General features: G+C 41.4%; 1 protein-coding gene and 1 pseudogene across 1 annotated transcript in view; one reads left to right on the top strand and one right to left on the bottom strand.

The window, feature by feature from the left end:
* Window positions 1-5,164: 5,164 nt before the first annotated feature.
* LOC120877594 lies at window positions 5,165-19,285 on the bottom strand (annotated as a pseudogene).
* Window positions 17,417-19,738, top strand: part of LOC120877906 (GTPase IMAP family member 1-like) — a 597,608-nt gene continuing 595,286 nt past the window's right edge. The window contains exon 1 of the mRNA XM_040260379.1: window positions 17,417-17,521. The gene's annotated coding sequence lies outside the window, so the exon portion shown is untranslated. The remainder of the gene's footprint in view (window positions 17,522-19,738) is intronic.

Consider the following 19,738-nt stretch of genomic DNA (forward strand, 5'->3'; position numbering starts at 1 on the left):
TCGGACATGACTGAGCAATGTCACTTTCACTTTTCACTTTCATGTCTTGGAGAAGGAAATGGCAACCCACTCCTGTGTTCTTTCCTGGATAATCCTAGGGATGGGGTAGACTAGTGGCCTGCTGTCTATAGGGTTGCACCGAATCAAACACGACTGAAGCTAAATAGAAGCAGCAGCAGGTTGGTCATAGCTTTTCTTGGATTACTGTGATATTGAATGGTTTGCCTTGGAAATGAACAGAGATCATTCTGTCGTTCTTGAGATTGCACTCAAGTATTGCATTTTGAACTCTTTTTTTAACTATGAGGGCTACTCCATTTCTTGTAAGGGATTCTTCCCCACAGTAGTAGATATAATGGTCATCTGATTTAAATTCACCCATTCCAGTCCATTTTAGTTCACTGATTCCTAGAATGTTGATGTTCACTCTTGTCATCTCCTGTTTGACCACTTCCAATTTGCTTTGATTCATGGGCCTAACATTCCAGGTTCCTATGCAATATTGCTCTTTACAGCATCGGACTTTACTTCCACCACCAGTCACATCCACAACTGGATGTTGTTTTCACTTTGGCTCCATCTCCTCATTCTTTCTGTAGTTATTTCTCCACTCTTCTCCAGTAGCACATTGGGCACCTACTGACCCTGGGAATTTGTCTTTCTGTGTCATATATTTTGCCTTTTCATACTGTTCCTGTGGTTGTGAAAGCAAGAACCCTTACGCGGTTTGTCATTCCCTTCTCAAGTGGTCCACATTTTGTCAGAACTCTCCACCATGACCCGTCCATCTTGGGTGGTCCTACACAGAATGGCTCATAGTTTCATTGAGTTAGACAAGTCTGTGGTCCATGTGATCAGTTTGATTAGGTTTCTGAGATTGTGAATTTCATTTTATCTGCCCACTGAAAGATAAGGATAAGAGCTTATGGAAGCTTCCTAATGGGAGAGACTGACTTTGGGGGAAACTGAGTCTTGTTCTTATGGACAGGGCCTTGCTCAGTAAATCTTTACTGAACAAGGGAAGCAGAGTGGGCAGAGTAAGGAAAAATAATGGGGAAGTGAGAGAAAAGCAGGAGTTTATGTGGATAGATGGTAACTTCCCTCTTGTCCCTGTTTTGCTTCTTTAATCACCACTTACCAAATCAAGATTATGCAACTTATCTTTATTCCATTTCTGTTGTTCAAGAGACTCCCCCTATATGTCACAGATCACACTTCTTGGCTGGAATTGACAGATTTATCCATTCACCTGTTGATGGACATTTAGGTTCACACAATGTCTTTTTTAACACTCTTGACTCCAGTTCCTTGCCTCACTACATCAGGGAGTCTGAAATACCCAACCCTATGAGAATACTGTTTCCTTCAGTTCTGGTTTTGGGTCCCAACAGATTCCAGAACTGATGAGTCTGAGGGTCCCAAAGAGTTGAGCAGAGGCACTAGCTTTTGGGATAGGGCATGCAAACTGCATGCTATCACTCTGTGATGAGAACACCTGTATCTTGATCTGTGACCAGGAAAAGCAGTGGATGAACTCTCTAGAACATCTGACTTATCTTCTCATCCTCCTGTGTGAGACTCTATTCCTGAGGGCAAGGCCTCTTCTCCCAATCTTCACCCCTGGAAACCCAGAGCTCACAAGCTCCCTTTTGGTGTCTTGGTTCCCAAAGAAAGGGCGTGGAAACCATTGCTGGTGTCTTCTTGGCACACCTCAGGTAGCCCTTCTAGATGATCTGGCTCTGGAAGACAGAGGGAGCCTGGTCAGGAGGTCCTGAGGCTTTGGCCAGAAAAACCTGGATACGGAGGACAAGAAGGCACCTTCATGCATCACTCAAACCTCAGCTCAAGAAGCCCTGGGGACCTGAAGCAGTCAGAGGAGTGGGGGTCTGGGGGATGTTTGTCGGGGAAGGGGTCCTGGTTAGACTGTAAGGTGGGAGGGATCGGGGGTGGGTGCAGTGGGGGCAGCCCAAAGAACAGGATCCACGCTCAAGACCCACATTTCTCACATTTTTTTTGCCCGTGGCTACTCTTTGTCAGCAAGTTTACATCTCATAAGGGACATGGAGGGCATGGTGTCTGCACCGGAGTCCTCATGAGCAAGGGGCTCCCTGCAGGAGTTGGTGGAAAGTCTCGCCTCTGCTCATGGACTGGACAGGCTCTGTCCATCCCACCCTTCCCTCCCCTTTCCATTTTGTTCCATTTTATCGCATTCCTTCATGCCAGTATTCACTGCGCACCTTCAGTGTGGTCAGCTCTGTGCAGTAGTATTTATAAGAGGAGATCTCAGCCTAGTTGGGAGGAGAATCTCATCCACAGGACATAAATAGAGGGTAAAATAAACCAGCAATTTGTGTGGGACCCAGAATGAATGAAACAGAAGTCAGGGGCTAGGGGAGGAGAGAAGCAGGAAGTCGGCCTGTGTTACGGGGACTGGCCAGGTGAAAAGGCAGCTGATAGTTCTTCAGGGAGTAGGGCCCTGCTGAGGGTTCTGAGAATCTCAGACTTGAATCCCACCCCACCCTTCTTTTCTGCTTCTCTGCACTTCACCCTGCCCTGGCCCTGCAGGGAAGGCTGAAGGAAGACCGCCCAGTTAGAACAGCTGTGAAGTTCAAGTCAGTGCCCTGTGAGGATAAACCAGGGCTCCCGCCCCATTCTCTGCCTGCCCCCCTTCATCCCCTGTGTATGTCCTTAAACTACCTTTATACCTCCTGCTCACTGATACACTTCTCACTGAAATTTTAAAGATATAAGTGAAAATGGAGTAGATGGAATGCATGTTTTATTAGAAATCAGAGCAGTTTGTATGTAATTCCCTTAATGAATATAACTACATGGAGAACTGAATAACAACAAAATAAAACTTTTGGACTAAGCTACAGACAGTGTGTTAAAAAGCAAAGATATCTCTTTGCTGACAAGGATCTGTATAGTTAAGGCTGTGGTCTTTCCATTAGTCATGTACAGCTGTGAGAGTTGGACCATAAAGAAGGCAGAATGCTGAATAATTGATACTATCGAACTGTGGTGTTGGAAAAGACTCTTGAGAGTCCTTTGGAAACAAGAAATTCAAGTCACTCAATCCTAAAGGAAATCAATTCTGAATACTCACTGGAAGGACTGATGCTGAAGCTGAAGCTCAATACTTTGGCCACCTGGTGTGAACAGCCAACTCATTGGAAAAGACCCAGATGCTATGAAAGACTGAGGCAGAAGCAGAAGAGGGCAACAGAGGATGAGATGGTTGGATGGCATCCCCGACACCATGGATGTGAACTTGGGCAAACTCTGAGTGATGGTGAGGGACAGGGAAGCCTGGCATGCTCCTGTCTGTGGGGTCTCAAAGAGTCAGACATGAGTTGGCAACTCAACAACAACAACAGCAGTATTTAGATGAAAATTCATAATCTTCAATTTGTATACATGAATATGCAATTAAAAAGAAGAGCAGAGTAAAACCAATGAACTCAGAAGAAAGGATGTAATAAAGAAAGGAACAGAAAGTAATGAAATATAAGACAGCACAAACAAGCATATCAAAATTTGAAAACTAAAGTTAATTCTTTGGAATGACTGACAAAGTTCTGCTAATACTGATTGAAATAAAAAGGACAGTGAACATAATAAAAATAATAAGCATCATAAAAATGATTACAGCTATATATTCAAAGGAGATTTAAACATTTTTTTAGAGAATTCCATAAATTTTTATGGAAATAAATCTGAAAATAAACAAGTTATAGAATTTCAGGTAGCAAAGAAAGCAATGGCATTATTAATTGCATGAGAAGAAATACTTTCTTGATATTTCCCAAATTGTATCTTTTAAATATCGATTCTTTTAAAATTTTCTAGAAATCTAGACAAACCAATGGTAAACAAGAACAATGTGTTAAGAAACATACTAGAGATTATGCATGCGTTTGCAGCAATTATTTTTTTTAAAGCAAGGCTTTCTTTTGTTTTTGCCAAATTATTACCATCCCTCAAACTTGTCCCCTTTGAGCTATAGCCTGTGTTCTAACCCTCTTTCCACTTCTCACAGCACATTTGAAACTTTTCCAGAAATATTGACTTTAGAGTTAGGGATTCTAAAAGAGAATTAGTCTTTTTATTTTATGGCTACTTCTTACAGCTTTGAGATGGCTGGATGGCATCACCAACGTGATGGACATGAGTTTGGGTGAAATCTGGGAGTTGGTGATGGACAGGGAGGCCTGGCATGCTGCAATTCATAGGGTCACAAAGAGTCAGACATGACTGAGTGACTGAACTAAAATGAACTAAACTTACAGCTTTACCATTGACCCTAATCACCAGGTTGGGCATTTTTGAAAATTAAAATTCATTCTCAGGTCAAACTGTGATCCCTGTAAACAGTCAGGAGTTTTGCTGCAGACATACCACAGGCTTGTCAGGATAGGACTCCTACACAGATGTATTTTACTGGTCAGACCTGAGAGCCCCCAATGCATGTGGCTGGAACTTTGGTTGGAGGTGACGGCTGGTCAGATAGGACTGGGCAGAGAGGGATCCAGGAGACAAATGTCCTCATCTCATTCTCTGGCTCCCATGGATCCTCTGTTGGCCTCCTCGCTGGTGGTGTCTGAGAGAGAGTCAGAGAACATTGCACCCCAGGATGTGGTCCCTGGCAGGGCCAAAGGACCAAAAAGGGAAGACAGCGGATCTGCAGGGGGAAATGGAACATTCTGGCACAGGGCGATCTGAATTTATAGGCAGAAGAACGTTAAGCCAGCACCTAGAAAAGGGAAGCAGAGACAAATAAGACAACTGTTTTTGAAATGGGCCTTTGGAATTATTGTTTATTTGAGGCTATTACAAATGTTATTATTTAGCTCTTTGTTCATTTGTTGGAAAAAAATATACTGAAATAAATCAAAGGGTCTATAGTAAAAAGTAAGTTTCCTCCCACCCCTGATTCCTGGAATCTGAAATTCATTTCCCCAGTGGCGAGCAGAGTGGCCAATATTTAAATAAATATTTTGTATATATGCATAAAAATACATTATGTCTTGTACTAGTTATCTACTGCTGTGTAACAAGTTACCCAAAACTTAGTGGCTAAAAACAACAAACATTTATCATCTCATCTCTCAGGAACCAGAGAACACTGCTGCTGGCAGTGGCGGGGGGGGCAGGGTGGGGGGACACTGGAAGCCTTGCTGATATTTACACAATATTCACAAGGGGCCTGTGTAATGTGTTTCACAGGTAGTGTTAATGCTCAATGCAAAATGCATTTCAGCCTTGTAATTCCTTTCATTCGAGTCTTTGAACCATGTCCAATGAACCAGAGCTCAAACTAAGCAATTTTGTAGTTGGTATTTGTTGGAGGGGAGGGAGGCATGGAGAGCAATAGGGAGTGAGCTGGAGAGATGCTTTGCTAACCATAGTAAACTTTGAAAAAAATTGTTATTTCTTGAACAAAGGAAATATTCTTGAAAGCAGCTTCATAATTTCATCAAATACATAGCTAAATATATTGTCTTGAGCCTCCTTCCTAATGTTTCCTAGTTTTTCTTCATATTTCATCTTTGGTAATTTAATTTTCCCCTCTTTTTCCTGTATAATCTTCTTGCATACTTGAGCACACTCCTTTTCCACTTTTTGGATTTCTATTTCTAATTGATCAGCATATGTTTTATTCAAGACTTCCTCCAGCTTTCTCAGGCTTTCCAATGTGCCCTTATATCTGGGGTCAGAAAAGTAAGCCCCTGGTTGTCCTGTACCATCTTGTCTATCAGCTCCACCAGCTCCTGCACCTGAGCTTCCTTCTCAGCCTGCTCTGTGTTTCTGCTGTTCCTGATGGCATAGCGGCAGTCTCCACACTCCTGGAGGAGGCTTCGTAGGTTTACATCTGCATCCTTCAAAAAGTCGCTCAGGCTCTGGTCCCCCAGTTCATCTCTGCAAGTGAATAAGATGATCATATACTTCATGGCTGCTTTCCCCAAAGAGATTCTTGACCAACACCACAGTTTCCTGCTCTTCCTGTGTGTAGCAGCCCAGCCTCAGGACCAAGACGATGGTGTGAGGCCTCGGACAGGAGGTGAGGACACATTGGCTGATTTCCTCGCAGGTGGCCATTTGGGTCTTCTGGGTGTCGAAGAGCCCTGGAGTGTCAACAACCAGAAGGTCTCTCCCCTTCCATCCCTTCCATTTCCAGGATGCTTTCTGACAAGTTTTGGTAACAGCTTCAGCAGAAATCCTAGAGTCAAATACTTTTCCCCTGAGGATGGTGTTTGCAGTCACACTTTTTCCACTTGCGGTCTTCTCGACCAGCATGATCCTCAGACTGATGTCCTGAACAGCAGTGGTGTCCACATCAGAGGCTGTGGAGAGTAGGCAAGTCAGCTATAGTTTACAAAGGAAAGAAAAATAATGTTCAGATTAAGTTGAAACCATTCCCAACCCTGATTTCTTACTCTACTGAATATATAAATCAAGTCTTCTAAGCCAGGTGAAGTATTTTCACGGAGGATTCGTTCTTTGATATCTTCTATTTATTATTCTAATTCCCACTAAATGCCTCTCCTATGTTGCTGTGATGAAAGTAGCGTTTGCATGTTTAAATGTTTTTTACTGTAATTTTTTCTCCATTTAACAAAATAATGTATACATTTTGTTTTTGAAAAAATTCAGGTTTAAAAATCGAATCTGAGGAATCCTGGTGGCAGTAGTTAGCATCCTATGCCATGAAAGAGTGCTCATTAAAAAGCACTAACAATCCAGACTCAAACAGAAAGAAAGCATGGATGGAGGAGAGACAATAGTCCCACATGGAGACTCTCAATATGGAAGGAAAACAACCACATGGTGAGACATGTGAAAACTGTCCTGAAATTTGCACATGCCACATAGAACTAACCTAGTCTTATTTCTCAAGTTGCATGAAGGAAGATAAATTTGATTTTCTTATTGTAAAAGTACTCTAATATTTAGAAGCAATATGGGTGCCTTAGGATTTATCATAACATAAAATGTTTGACGTGGGTCTGATGGTCATCTGGCTACATAGTTGAGACAATAATCCTGCAGTGACTGAGAAAACAGATCTGCTAATGTTGAAATTTCAAATTATATACACCTATTGTGGGTAAATAGAGCTTATCAATAATGACCCTCACCAGATGGTCAATACTGAAATCAGATTGATTATATCCTTTACAGCTGAAGATAGACAAGCTTTATACAGTCAGGAAAAATAAGACCTGAAGCTCACTGTGGTCATGAGCTCCTTATTGCAAAATTCAGGCTTAAATTGAAGAAATTAGGGAAAACCACCAGATCATTCAGGTTTGACCTAAATTAAATCCCTTTATGATTAAACAGAGGAGGTGAAGAATAGATTCAAGGGATTAGATTCAGTACACAGAGTGCCTGAAGAACTATGGACAGAGGTTTGTAACAGTGTACATGAGGTGATAACTGAAACCATCCCAAGGAAAAAGAAATGTAAGCAGGCAAAGTGGTTGTCTGAGGAGGCCATACAAATAAATAAGAAAAGTAGAGCACCAAAAGGCAAAGGAGAAACAAAATATATACCCAACTGAATGCAGAGTTCCAGAGGATAGCAAGGAGAAAGAAGAAAGCCTTCTTAAGTGAACAATTTAAAGAACTAGAGGAAAACAATAGAATGGGAAAGACTAGAGATCTCTTTAAGATAACTGGGCTTCCCTGGTGGCTCAGACAGTAAAGAACCTGCCTGCAATTCAGGAGACCAAGATTTGATCCCTGGGTCAGGAAGATTCCCTGGAAAAAGAAATGACTACCCACTCCAATATTCTTGCCTGGAGAATTCTATGAGCAGAGGAGCCTAGTGGGTTACAGTGGACTACAGTCCTGGGGTTGCAAAGGTTGGACATGACTGAACAACTTTCACTCACAAGGGAATATTTCATGCAAAGACGGGCGAAATAGAGGGAAGATATGGCAAGGATCTAACAGAAGCAGAAGAGATTAAGAAAAGGTGACAAGAATACACAGAAGAACTATACAAAAAAGGTCTTAATGACCCAGATAATCACACAGGGTCAGTCACCTAGAGCTAGATATCCTGGAGTGTGAACTCAAGTGGGCCTTAGGAAGAATTATTATGAAACTCAGCAGTGGCCACCGGAGTGGAAAAAATTTTCATTCCAATCCCAAAGAAAGGCAACACCAAAGAATGTTCAAACTACTGTACGATTGTGCTCTTTTCACATGCTAGCAAGGTAATGCTCAAAATCCTTCAAGCTAGGCTTCAACAGTACATAAAGCAAAAACTTCCAGATGTACAAGCTCATTTAGAAAAGGCAGAGAAACCAGGGATCAAACTGCCAATAACACTGGATCAAGAGAATTCCAGAAAAACATCTACTGCTGCTTCATTGACTAGAGTAAAGCCTTTGAATGTGGATCACAACAAACTGGAAAACTCTTAAAGAGATAGGAATACAAGGCCACCTTACATGTCTCTGGTTCTAACTGGTCAAGAGGCAACAATTAGAATCAGACATAGAAAAATAGACTGGTTCAAAAGTGGGAAAGGAGTACCTCAAGGCTATATATTGCCACTCTGCTTATTTAACTTCAATGTAGAGCACATCATGTGAAATGCTGGGCTGAATGAATCACAAGCTACAATCAAGATTTCTGAGAGAAACATCAACAACCTCAGGTATGCAGATGATGCAACTTTAATGGCAGAAAGTGAAGATGAACTAAAGAGCCTCTTGATGAGGGTGAAAGAGGAGAGTGAAAAAGTTGTCTTAAAGCTCAACATTCAGAAAACTAAGATCATGGCATCTGGTCCCATCACTTCATGGCAAATAGATGGGGAAAAAGTGGAAACAGTGCCAGATTTTATTTTGGTGGACTCCAAAATCACTGTGGATATTGACTGAAGCCACAAAATTAAAAGACACTTGCCCCTTGAAAGAAAAGCTATGACACAACTAGATAGCATATTAAAAAGCAGAGACATCACCTTGCCGACAAAAGTCTATATAGTCAAAGCTGTGGTTTCTCCAGTAGTCATGTATGGATGTGAGAGTTGGACCATAAATAAGGCTGAGCACTGAAGAATTGATGATTTTGAACTGTGATGGGGAAGACTTGAGAGTTCCTTGGCCAGCAAGGAGATTTAACCAGTCAACCCTAAAGGAAATCAACTCTGAATATTCACTGGAAGGACTAATACTGAAGCTGAAGTTCCAATACTTTGGCCACTGATACTGAAGCTGATGCTTTAGTACTTTGGACGTCCTTTTGTGAAGAGCCAACTCATTGGAAAAGACTCTGATGCTGGGAAAGATTGAGGGCAAGAAGGTGGTGACAGGATGAGACTGTTGGTGGCATCACCAGCTCAGTGGACATGAGTTTGAGGAAACTCTGGGAGATAGTAAAGGACAAAGAAGCCTGGCAGGCTGCAGTTCATAGGGTCACAAAGAGTTGGACACAACTTAGCAAGTGAAAAACACAACAGAGACATAACACTGAAGCAGAACAGGATTCCTGGAAGGAAGAATAGGGAAAGTAGTGGAAAAGCTCCTCACAAGACAGCATCAGCTCTCACGTGGTTTCACAGGAGAATTCCATGAAACCCTCAGCAATCATGGGCACTTGATTTCTGAGAATCCCAATTTTACTTAAATTATTCCAGAATATAGGAAAATAAGGTAAAGCTTAAAATTCTAAGAGTAAATGTAACTTTGAGCCACAAAGTTGACAAAGATTTTATCAAACAGAAAGCTATAGTTCAATCTCATGCATGAATATCAATACAAAATCCTAATCAAGTATTAATGAAAACAGAATCTGACATTTAAAAAATTATTTAAAATATTTATTTATCTATTTGGCCACACCAGCACATGGATCTTCAATCTTCATTGTGACATCTTTTTTAAATGCAGCTTGTATGATCTTTAGTTGTTGCAATTGAACTCTTAATTGTGATATGTGAGATATATTTCCCTCACCAAAATGAATCTGGGGTCTGTACATTGGGAGGGTGGACTACCAGGGACATCCTCAGAATCTGACAACATTTTAAAAAGGGCTACATCATAACTGCGTGGGATTTTCTCTGGAACACTAGAGTGAGGGGCGCAGGTTCAATAAGAGGAAAATTACTGATATTAAAATAGCCTTTCATAGTAAAAACATTTCATAAAATATGAATTGACACATACTTTCTTATCTATTTCTCTACTCATCCCAAAAGCCAGCAACTTACTCAATGGAGAAATACTTTCTCACTAAAACTATAATCATTCCACCTCACTTTCCAATGGTATTTGCGATATCCATCAATGCAAATAGAAAAGAAAGTGATTATAGGAATGAGAATTAGAAAAAGAAAAAAAGGAGAGGCCAGATAGTAAATAACATCATAAAGCCTCTTAGAGAATTGGTGCACAAATAGGCCAGTAGGGGGGGAAAAAAAAACAAAACAAAATCTCTACAAACGCTCATTTGCATAGGGAAATTTAGTATATAATAAAGGCAACATTCCATATCAATGGAGAGAAGATGGACATTGTAATGAGAAGTATTGAAATAACTGAATAACCATTTGAAAAAGCATAAATTTGGATTCAGTCCTCATACCAATGTAAGAAGTATCCCAGATTCATCAAGTATTTGTTAAAAACTATATTCTTTGGAAGAAAGCAAACAAATTCTTTCAAAACACGAGAGTGAGGAAAACATTTCTAAACTGAGCCAAAAATACAGATACAATATGGAATCCAATTGATAAATCTGACTTTAAGTATCTGGTTACATGTCAGAAGCTTGGAAGTCACTACTCCATCCTAAGAATAAGTGAAAGTTGAATGGACTGAAAAATCAACTTTTCTCGAATACTTCAGAGGTTGTTTTGAGGAGACTGGGCAAGGTGCTGACCCCAAGACTGGAGAACAGACAGGCAAATACAGGGAGCCACGGCTCAGGAGAGCAGAGACTCAGCGTGGGCATCAGTGCTGGGGCGGCAAGACTGCGATTGACCATTTGCTCGATGGTCAGTGTGGACTTAAAATTCCAGGAGGATCCTGTCGTTGAGCGACCCCACACTTTTGTGAGTTTTACTTCTGGGAGCCCCACCAGGTTCTGATAGTAAATATCCAAAAAATCCCCTGGTGCTTCCTGCTGCTGCTGCTGCTGCTAAGTCGCTTCAGTTGTGTCCGACTCTATGAGACCCCACAGACAGCAGCCCATCAGGCTCTCCTGTCCCTGAAATTCTCCAGGCAAGAACACTGGAGTGGGTTGCCATTTCCTTCTCCAATGCATGAAAGTGGAAAGTGAAAGTGAAGTTGCTCAGTCACATCTGACTCTTAGTGACCCCATGGACTGCAGCCTACGCAGTTTTAAGAAAGAAGAACAAAACTGGAGGCATCACACTTTCTGATTTCAAACCGTATTACAAAGTTATACTAATCAAAATGGTATAGTATTGGCACAAAAACTGACCTCAGAAATAAACCCATGTATATATGGTCAACCAGTTTACTACAAATGAGCCAAGAGTACACAGTGGGGAAATAAGTATCTTTTCAATAAACAGTTTTGGAAAAACTAGACAGCCACATGCAAAAGAGTGAAATTGGATACCTATTCATACACCAAAAACAAAAATCAATTCAAAATGGACTGAGATTTGAACATATGACTTAAACCACAAAACTCCTATAAGAAAACAGTGGGGAAGGTTCTTGACATCAGGTTGGCAATGATTTTTTGGATTTGACACCAAAAGCACAAGTGACAAAAGCAAAAATCTTAGACCCAGTGCAGTCAAATAAATAAATACTGGGCAAATTTTTTTTTAAAAGCAGAAATAAATAAGTGAGATTATATCAATGTAAAAATTTATGCACAACAAAAGAAACAGTCAACAAAATTTGAAGACACTTAAGGGATGGGAGAAAATATTTGTTAAATCAATTATCTGATAACAGGTAAAAATAAAAAAGTATGCCAGAAATTCATACAACTCTCTAGCAAAAGAAATAAGCAATTAAATTTAAAAATGAGCAGACAAACTTAATAGACATTTCCCCAAAGAAGACATGCACATGGCCAACAGATAATCGAAAAAATTCTCAACACTGCTAATCATGCAGGCAATGCAAATCAAAACCACAGTGAGATATCATTTCATACCTGTTAGAATGGCCATCATCAACAAGACAATTAATAATAAGGTAAACCTATGGCTGATTCATGTTGATGTTAGGCAGAAACAAACACAATACTGTAAAGCAAGTCAGTCAGTTCAGTTCAGTCACTCAGTCATGTCTGACTCTTTGCAACCACATGGACTGCAGCACACCACGCCTCCCTGTCCATCACCAACACCTGACGTTTGCTCAAACTCATATCCATTGAGTCAGTGCTGCCATCCAACCATCTCATCTTCTGTCATCCCCTCCTCCTCCTGCCTGCAATCTTTCCCGGCATCAGGGTCTTTTCACATGAGTCAGTTCTTCGCATCAGGTGGCCAATGTATTGGAATTTTACCTTCAGCATTAGGCTTTTCAATGAGTATTCAGGACTGATTTCCTTTAGGATGGACTGGTTGGATCTTCTTGTAGTCCAAGTCCAACTGCACCACAGTTTAAAAGCATCAATTCTTCAGTGCTCAGCTTTCTTTACCGTCCATCTCTCCCATCCATGCATGACTAAGGGAAAAATGATAGCCTTGACGAGATGGACTTTTGTGGGCAAAGTAATGTCTCTGCTTTTTAATATGCTGTCTAGGTTGCTCATAACTTTCTTTCCAAGGACCAAGTGTCTTTTAATTTCATGGCTGCAGTTGACATCTGCAGTGATTTCGGAGCCCCCCAAAATAAAGTTTGTCACTGTTTCCACTGTTTCCCCACCCATTTGCCATGAAGTGATGGGATCATATGCCATGATCTTAGTTTTCTTAATGTTGAGTTTTAAGCCAGCTTTTTCACTCTCCTCTTTCACTTTCATCAAGAGGCTCTTTACTTCTTCTTTGCTTTCTGCCATAAGGGTGGTGTCATCTGCATATCAGAGGTGATTGATATTTCTCCCAGCAATCTTGATTCCAGCTTGTGCTTCATCCAGCCCAGTATTTCTCATCATGTACTCTGCATACAATTTAAATAAGCAGGGTGACAATATACAGATAATTATCTTTCAATTAAAAATAAATTTTAGAAAAGCAAGCAATAACAAGTGTTTGTGAGGATACGGAGAAAAGGGAACGTTTGTGCACTGTCGGTAAAAGGCAACTTAGTGCAGTCACTATGGGAAACAGTATGGAGGTTCCTCAAAAAATTAAAAATATAACTACTATATGTCCCATAATCCTACTTCTGGATATCTATCCGAAGGACTGGAAAACAGAATCTTGATGTGATATCTGCACTCCCATCTTCACTGCAGTATCATTCATGTAGCCAAGATATGTAAATCACCTAAGGTTCTGCCTATGGATGAATGGATAAAGCTGATGTAGAGTGTATGCATATATATACATGTGCTCAGCAGGGTCTGACTGTTTGTGACCCCATGAACTGCAGCCCACCAGAATCTTCTGTCCATGGAATGTTCCAGACAGGAATACTGGAGTGGGTTCTCATTTCCTCCTGAAGGGAGTCTTTCTTTCCAACCCAGAGATCGAACCCATGTCTCCTGGAGCTCCTGCATTGCAGGTAGATTCTTTACCACTGAGCCATCAGGGAAGCTGTGTATATACATATATGTGTGTGTGTGTGTGTGTGTGTATATATATATATATATATATATAAATATATATATATATAAATGTATGTATATGTATATACATACACACACACAGTAGAATATTATTCAGCCGTGAGAGAGAAAGACATCTTGCTGTTTACAACAACATGGATGAAACTTGAGGGTATTTCAGTTCAGTTCAGTTCAGTAACTCAGTCACATCTGATTCTTTGCAATCCCATGGACTTCAGCATGCCAGGCTTCCTTGCCTGACAACAAATCCTGGAGCTTGCTCAAACTCATGTCCATTGTGTCAGTGATGCCATCCAACCATCTCATCCTCTGTCATCCCCTTCTCCCCCTGCCTGCAATCTTTCCCAGCATCAGGGTCTTTTCCAATGAGTTAGTTCTTCACATCAGATGGCCGAGTATTGGAGTTTCAGCTTTAGCATCATCAGGACTGATTTCCTTTAGAATTGACTGGTTTGATCTCCTTGCAATCCAAGGGACTCTCTAGAGTCTTCTACAACACCACAGTTCAAAAGCATCAATTCTGCAGTGCTCAGCCTTCTTTATGGTCCAACTCTCACATCCATACATGACTACTGAAAAAACCATAGCTTTGATTAGATGGATCTTTGTTGGCAGAGTAACGTCTCTGTTTTTTTAATATGCTGTCTAGGTTGGTCAGAACTTTTCTTCCAATGAGCAAGCTTCTTTTAATTTTATGGCTGCAGTAGCCATCTGCAGTGATTTTGGAGCTCAAGAACATGAAGTCTGTCACTGTTTCCATTGTTTCCCCATCTGTTTGCCATGAATTGATGGGACCAGGTGCCATGAATTCTGAGTTTTAAGCAGCTTTTTCACTTTCCTCTTTCATCCTCACCAAGGGGCTTTTTAGTTTCTTTTCACTTTTTTGCCATAAGGATGGTGTCATCTGCATATTTGAGGTTATTGATATTTCTCCCAGCAATCTTGATTCCAGCTTGTGATACATCCAGCCCAGCATTTCTCATGATGTACTGTGCATATAAGTCAAATAAGCAGGGTGGCGATATACAGACTTGATGTACTCCTTTCCCAATTAGAAACCTGTCCTTTGTTCCACATCCAGTTCTAACTGTTGCTCCTTGATTTCTCAAGAGACATGTAAGGTGGTCTGGTATTCCCATCTCTTTCAGAATTTTCCACAGTTTGTTGTGATTCACACAGTCAAAGGCTTTAGTGTAGTCAACAAAACAGAAGTAGATGCTTTCTGGAATTCTGTTGTTTTTTTCTATGATCCAATGGATGTTGGCAATTTTATCTCTGGTTCCTCTGCCTTTTCTAAATCCAGCTTCAACATGTGGAAGTTCATGGTTCATGTACTGTTGAATCCTCGCCTGGAGAATTTTCAGCATTACTTTGCTAGCCTGTGGGATGAGTGTAATTGTGTGCAGCTGAGGGCATTTACTAAGTGGAATAAGTCAGACAGAGAACAACAAATACTATATGGTATCAGTTTTTAATGTGGAATTTAAAAATGTCAAATTCCTTGAAATGGACAGTAGAATGGTGGTTACTAGGGGCTGGGGGGTGGGAGAAATTTGAAGATGCTGGTCAAAGAGGACAAACCTCCAGGGAGAAGATGAGTAGGCACACACACAGTGATTAGAGTGCAACTTGGTATGACCTACTTACCGAAGGATTGATGTTTTTGAACTGTGGTGTTGGAAAAGACTCTTGAGAGTCCCTTGGACTGCAAGGGGATCCAACCAGTCCATTCTGAAGGAGATCAGCCCTGGGATTTCTTTGGAAGGAATGATGCTAGAGCTGAAGCTCCAGTACTTTGGCCACCTCATGAGAAGTGTTGACTCATTGGAAAAGATTTTGATGCTGGGAGGGATTGGGGACAGGAGGAGAAGGGGACGACAGAGGATGAGATGGCTGGATGGCATCACTGGCTCAATGGACATGAATCTGAGTGAACTCCGGGAGTTGGTGATGGACAGGGAGGCCTGGTGCGCTGCGATTCATGGGGTCACAAAGAGTTGGACACGACTGAGCGACTGAACTGACTGACTGACTGACTTGAAAGTTGCCAAGATAGTAGATCTCAGCACCAAAAGGAAATGGTAATTATCTGAAGTGATGCAGATGTTAGCTAATGTTGTGATGGGAATCATTTTGCAATATATAAGTATAATCAAATCAATATATCATGCATTTTAAATGTATATGATGTTACATTCAATTATATCTCAATAAATCTAGAGAATGATGTTCCTGGCAGGTAGAACCACTTTTGTGGCATTGTCCACGCTGATGTTCACTCAAAAATTCCTGTTCTGGGAAAGGAGACACTCAAGAAGCAATTTTATTTAAAAATGCCTAAAAAGCAAGAGACAACTGGAGATAAGATTATTGGTCAAAAGTTGGAAATAAAAAGAGATCTCAGAAACCTAAAATGCTCTTTCTCACTGACGTTATAGCCCCTGTTGGGGACAAGATGCTGGTGTCACAGAAACCTATGGAAAACATTACCATAGTCCAGAGCTATGGGATAGGATGTGCTTAGTTGCTCAGTCATGTCCAACTCTTTGTGACCCCATGGACTGCAACCCTCCAGGTTCCTCTGTTCTTGGGGATTCTTCAGGTAAGAATACTAGAGTAGGTACCCATGCCCTTCTCCAGGAGACCTCCCCATCCCAGGGATCGAACCCAGGTATCCTGCATTGCATGCAGATTCTTTTATTCCTTTTTTAGTTTACTTATTTATTTAATATAAATTTATTTATTTTAATTGGAGGCTAATTACTTTACAATATTGTACTGGTTTTGCCATACATCAACATGAATACACCACGGGTATACACATGTTTCCTATCCTGAGCCCCCCTCCAACCTCCCTCCCTGTATCATCCCTCTGGGTCATCCCAGTGCCACTGGCCCCAAGCATCCTGTATCACGCATCGAACCTGGACTGGCGATTTATTTCAGGTATGATATTATACATGTTTCAATGCCATTCCCCCAAATTATCCCACCCTCTCCCTCTCCCACAGAGTCCAAAAGAGTGTTCTATACATCTGTGTCTCTTTTGTTGTCTCACATACAGGGTTATCATTACCATCTTTCTAAATTCCATATATATGCATTAGTATACTGTATTGGTGTTTTTCTTTCTGGCTTAACTCACTCTGTATAACAGGCTCCAATTTCATCCACCTCGTTAGAACTGATTCAAATGCATTCTTTTTAATGGCCGAGTAATACTCCTTTGTGTATATGTACCACAGCTTTCTTATCCATTCATCTGCTGATGGACATCTAGGTTGTTTCCATGTTCTGGCTATTATAAACAGTGCTGTGATGAACATTGGGGCACACATGTCTCTTTCAATTCTGGTTTCCTCGGTGTGTATGCCCAGTGCAGGCAGATTCTTTACTGACTGAGCTAACCAGGGAAGCCCAGGAAGATTGGAGTAGCTTATCTCTTCTCCAGGGTATCTTCCCAACCCAGGAATTGAACCAGGTCTTCTGCATTGCAGGTAGATTCTTTACCAGTTGAGCTACCAGGGAATCAGCATGGGATAGGATATGCAGTGACAATACTGCATACCCACCAGTTCACTGGTTAATGTTGCTGTCTCTTTAAGTCATCACCACTGGGCCCTCCCCTCCCTGAGCTTCTTGAGCTCATAGAAGCACAGAGGCTTCCTTGTTGGTGGGGAGGAAACCAGTCACTGCACCCACAGCCTAGGGTAGGCAGCAGATCAGGAGCTTCTTGGATCTAAAGTTAGAGCCTGTCACCAATTCTGCAGGAAAGGTGAGTGTAAGGGAAAGGGATTCAGTCCGGGAGTAGGACCTGTGGGGAACAGGAAGAGTCTGTGTGAAACTGACTAGCGAGCATGTGCATTCCAGTAAGTATGAGAAAGGGAAGCAAGACCTAGAAACAGTAACTTTGCATGAGTAGGTTAGTAAGGATGTTTTGAGTGTCAAATAGAGTAAGTTCAGAAGTGGTAAGCATCACTCTCCAGCTCTTGTTGCACATGCTCCTGTTGTCGTTTAGTCACTCAGTCATGTCTAACTCTTTGCAACCCCTGGACGGTTGCAAACCAGTCCCCTCGGTCCTCCACTATCTCCCAGAGTTTGCTCAAAATTCATGTCCCTTGAATCAGTGATGCTATGTGATGCACATACTCTTGAAAGTGAAAGTGAAGTCACTCAGTTGTATCTGACTCTTTGTGACCCCATGGACTGTAGCCCACCAGGCTCCTCCACCCATGAAATTTTCCCGGCAGGAGTATTGGAGTGGGTTGTCATTTCCTTCTCTAGGCATATACTCTTATGTGGCACATACTGTTAAATTCTCTCTCTTTCTCTGTATGTGTGCATGCTCAGTCACTCATGTCTGACTCTTTATGACCCCCTGGACTGTAGCCCACCAGGCTCCTCTGTCCAGCGAAATTTCCAGGCATGAATACTGGAGTGGGTTGCCATTTCCTGCTCCAGGGGATCCTCCTGACCCAGAAATCAAGCCCACATCTCTTGTGTCTCCTGCATTGGCAGCAAGATTCTTTACCACTGAGCCACCTGGGAAGCCCCTCTCCTTCCCTAGTCCCCTAGTAAATAAGAAAGGCGATTGCTAGAACTACTGCAGACACCAAAACACATTTTCAAAGTCAACAAACACTCCCCAAAAGCATGTTCAGCAAAGACAAAAGGTAATCCTGGAGACTTATAAGGAAAGCTAACCTCAGAACAAGTTACAAAGTGAAAATTCTGTAATTCTCCGAAAACCTCCACTCTCCTTAGCACTATCCACAATAGTGCAGGAAACAACTAAGGTTATGAACTTGGTCCTCACCCCTTGCCCTACAGGGACTCTTGAATATCTTCTCCCCAAGTCAAGCTGGGCTTCGTGGGCTGCTGTACCATGTTAATTTCCTCATCCCAACTGTGTACTGAAGGGGAGAGACTAGGATAACTGATCCAAAAACTCAGGTCATGGGCTGAATGATTAAAAATAATTTGGCATGGAGGGGAACTTAATTTTTTTAAATACAGATATAGGAATATAAAGCTAAGAAATATACATTTTTATATATTATGAATCACCACAATGGCATTTCTGCAGCCATAAAATAAAGACTGGAGCAATATGGCAGGTGTGTATAATATCAAGAAAAAACACAGATTGTGAATAGTGTATGTGATAGCATTGCAGCTACATAAAAATGTGCATTGTACATGGTCAATAAGATCAGAGGAACTATAGAAAATAAAAAGTATTGCAAAAGATAAAAATACATACATGTTTAACAATCTCCTAAATAATCCCAAAAGATGCCAGGTTCAATGAGTACGGACTAGCTAAATAAACCTTGATCCCTTAAAAGAAAGGATTGTACAAGTTTTACTTTTTCCAATAACTGTATACCTTTGTAGTCCCAGATTTTAGCTGTTAAGAACCTCAGAAGAACTTTCCAAATTCCATTCCAAACTTTCTGGGAAGTTCCAAAGGACATACCCGAGAGTTCTGTGGATTCCCTGTAGCACACTTTCTCATTTCCACCTGTGACGAGGACATCTTGCTTCAGGTAAAGTCTTCTTCTTGGTTGTGAATCTTGTAGCTCTTTCTTCATTTCAGCTCTTCTGTCAATTAAGAGAGCCTGTTGAATTCTAGACACAAAATAAGTAATCACATCATGGGATTTTCCCCTGGGACAAACTTGACTGAAAGCTTTGCGGGGTGAGGGATGCAGGAGAGATACTGCAGAAATGCAAACAGCTTTGGCTTGAGTTCTGGACAAAACTGCCCTCTGAGTTCTTTGAGACGGGTTATTGAGCCAGCCTCTCTCTTTGCTTTTCCTTTGATGTTGGAGCCAATGGGGGAGAACACAGTTATCTGTAAGAACCAGGTGGGAGACATGAACAGGTAGAGTTTGAAATGGACAGTAAAGCAGACAGGACTCAGGCAGAAATGTGGGGTGGGATGAAGAGTCCTAGAAGGGAGAGCACCAGGTGGGTTGGGAAAGGCGCT

The sequence above is a fragment of the Oryx dammah genome, unplaced genomic scaffold (genome assembly GCF_014754425.2).
Source record: "Oryx dammah isolate SB20612 unplaced genomic scaffold, SCBI_Odam_1.1 HiC_scaffold_18, whole genome shotgun sequence".
In the NCBI taxonomy this organism is placed as follows: domain Eukaryota; kingdom Metazoa; phylum Chordata; class Mammalia; order Artiodactyla; family Bovidae; genus Oryx; species Oryx dammah.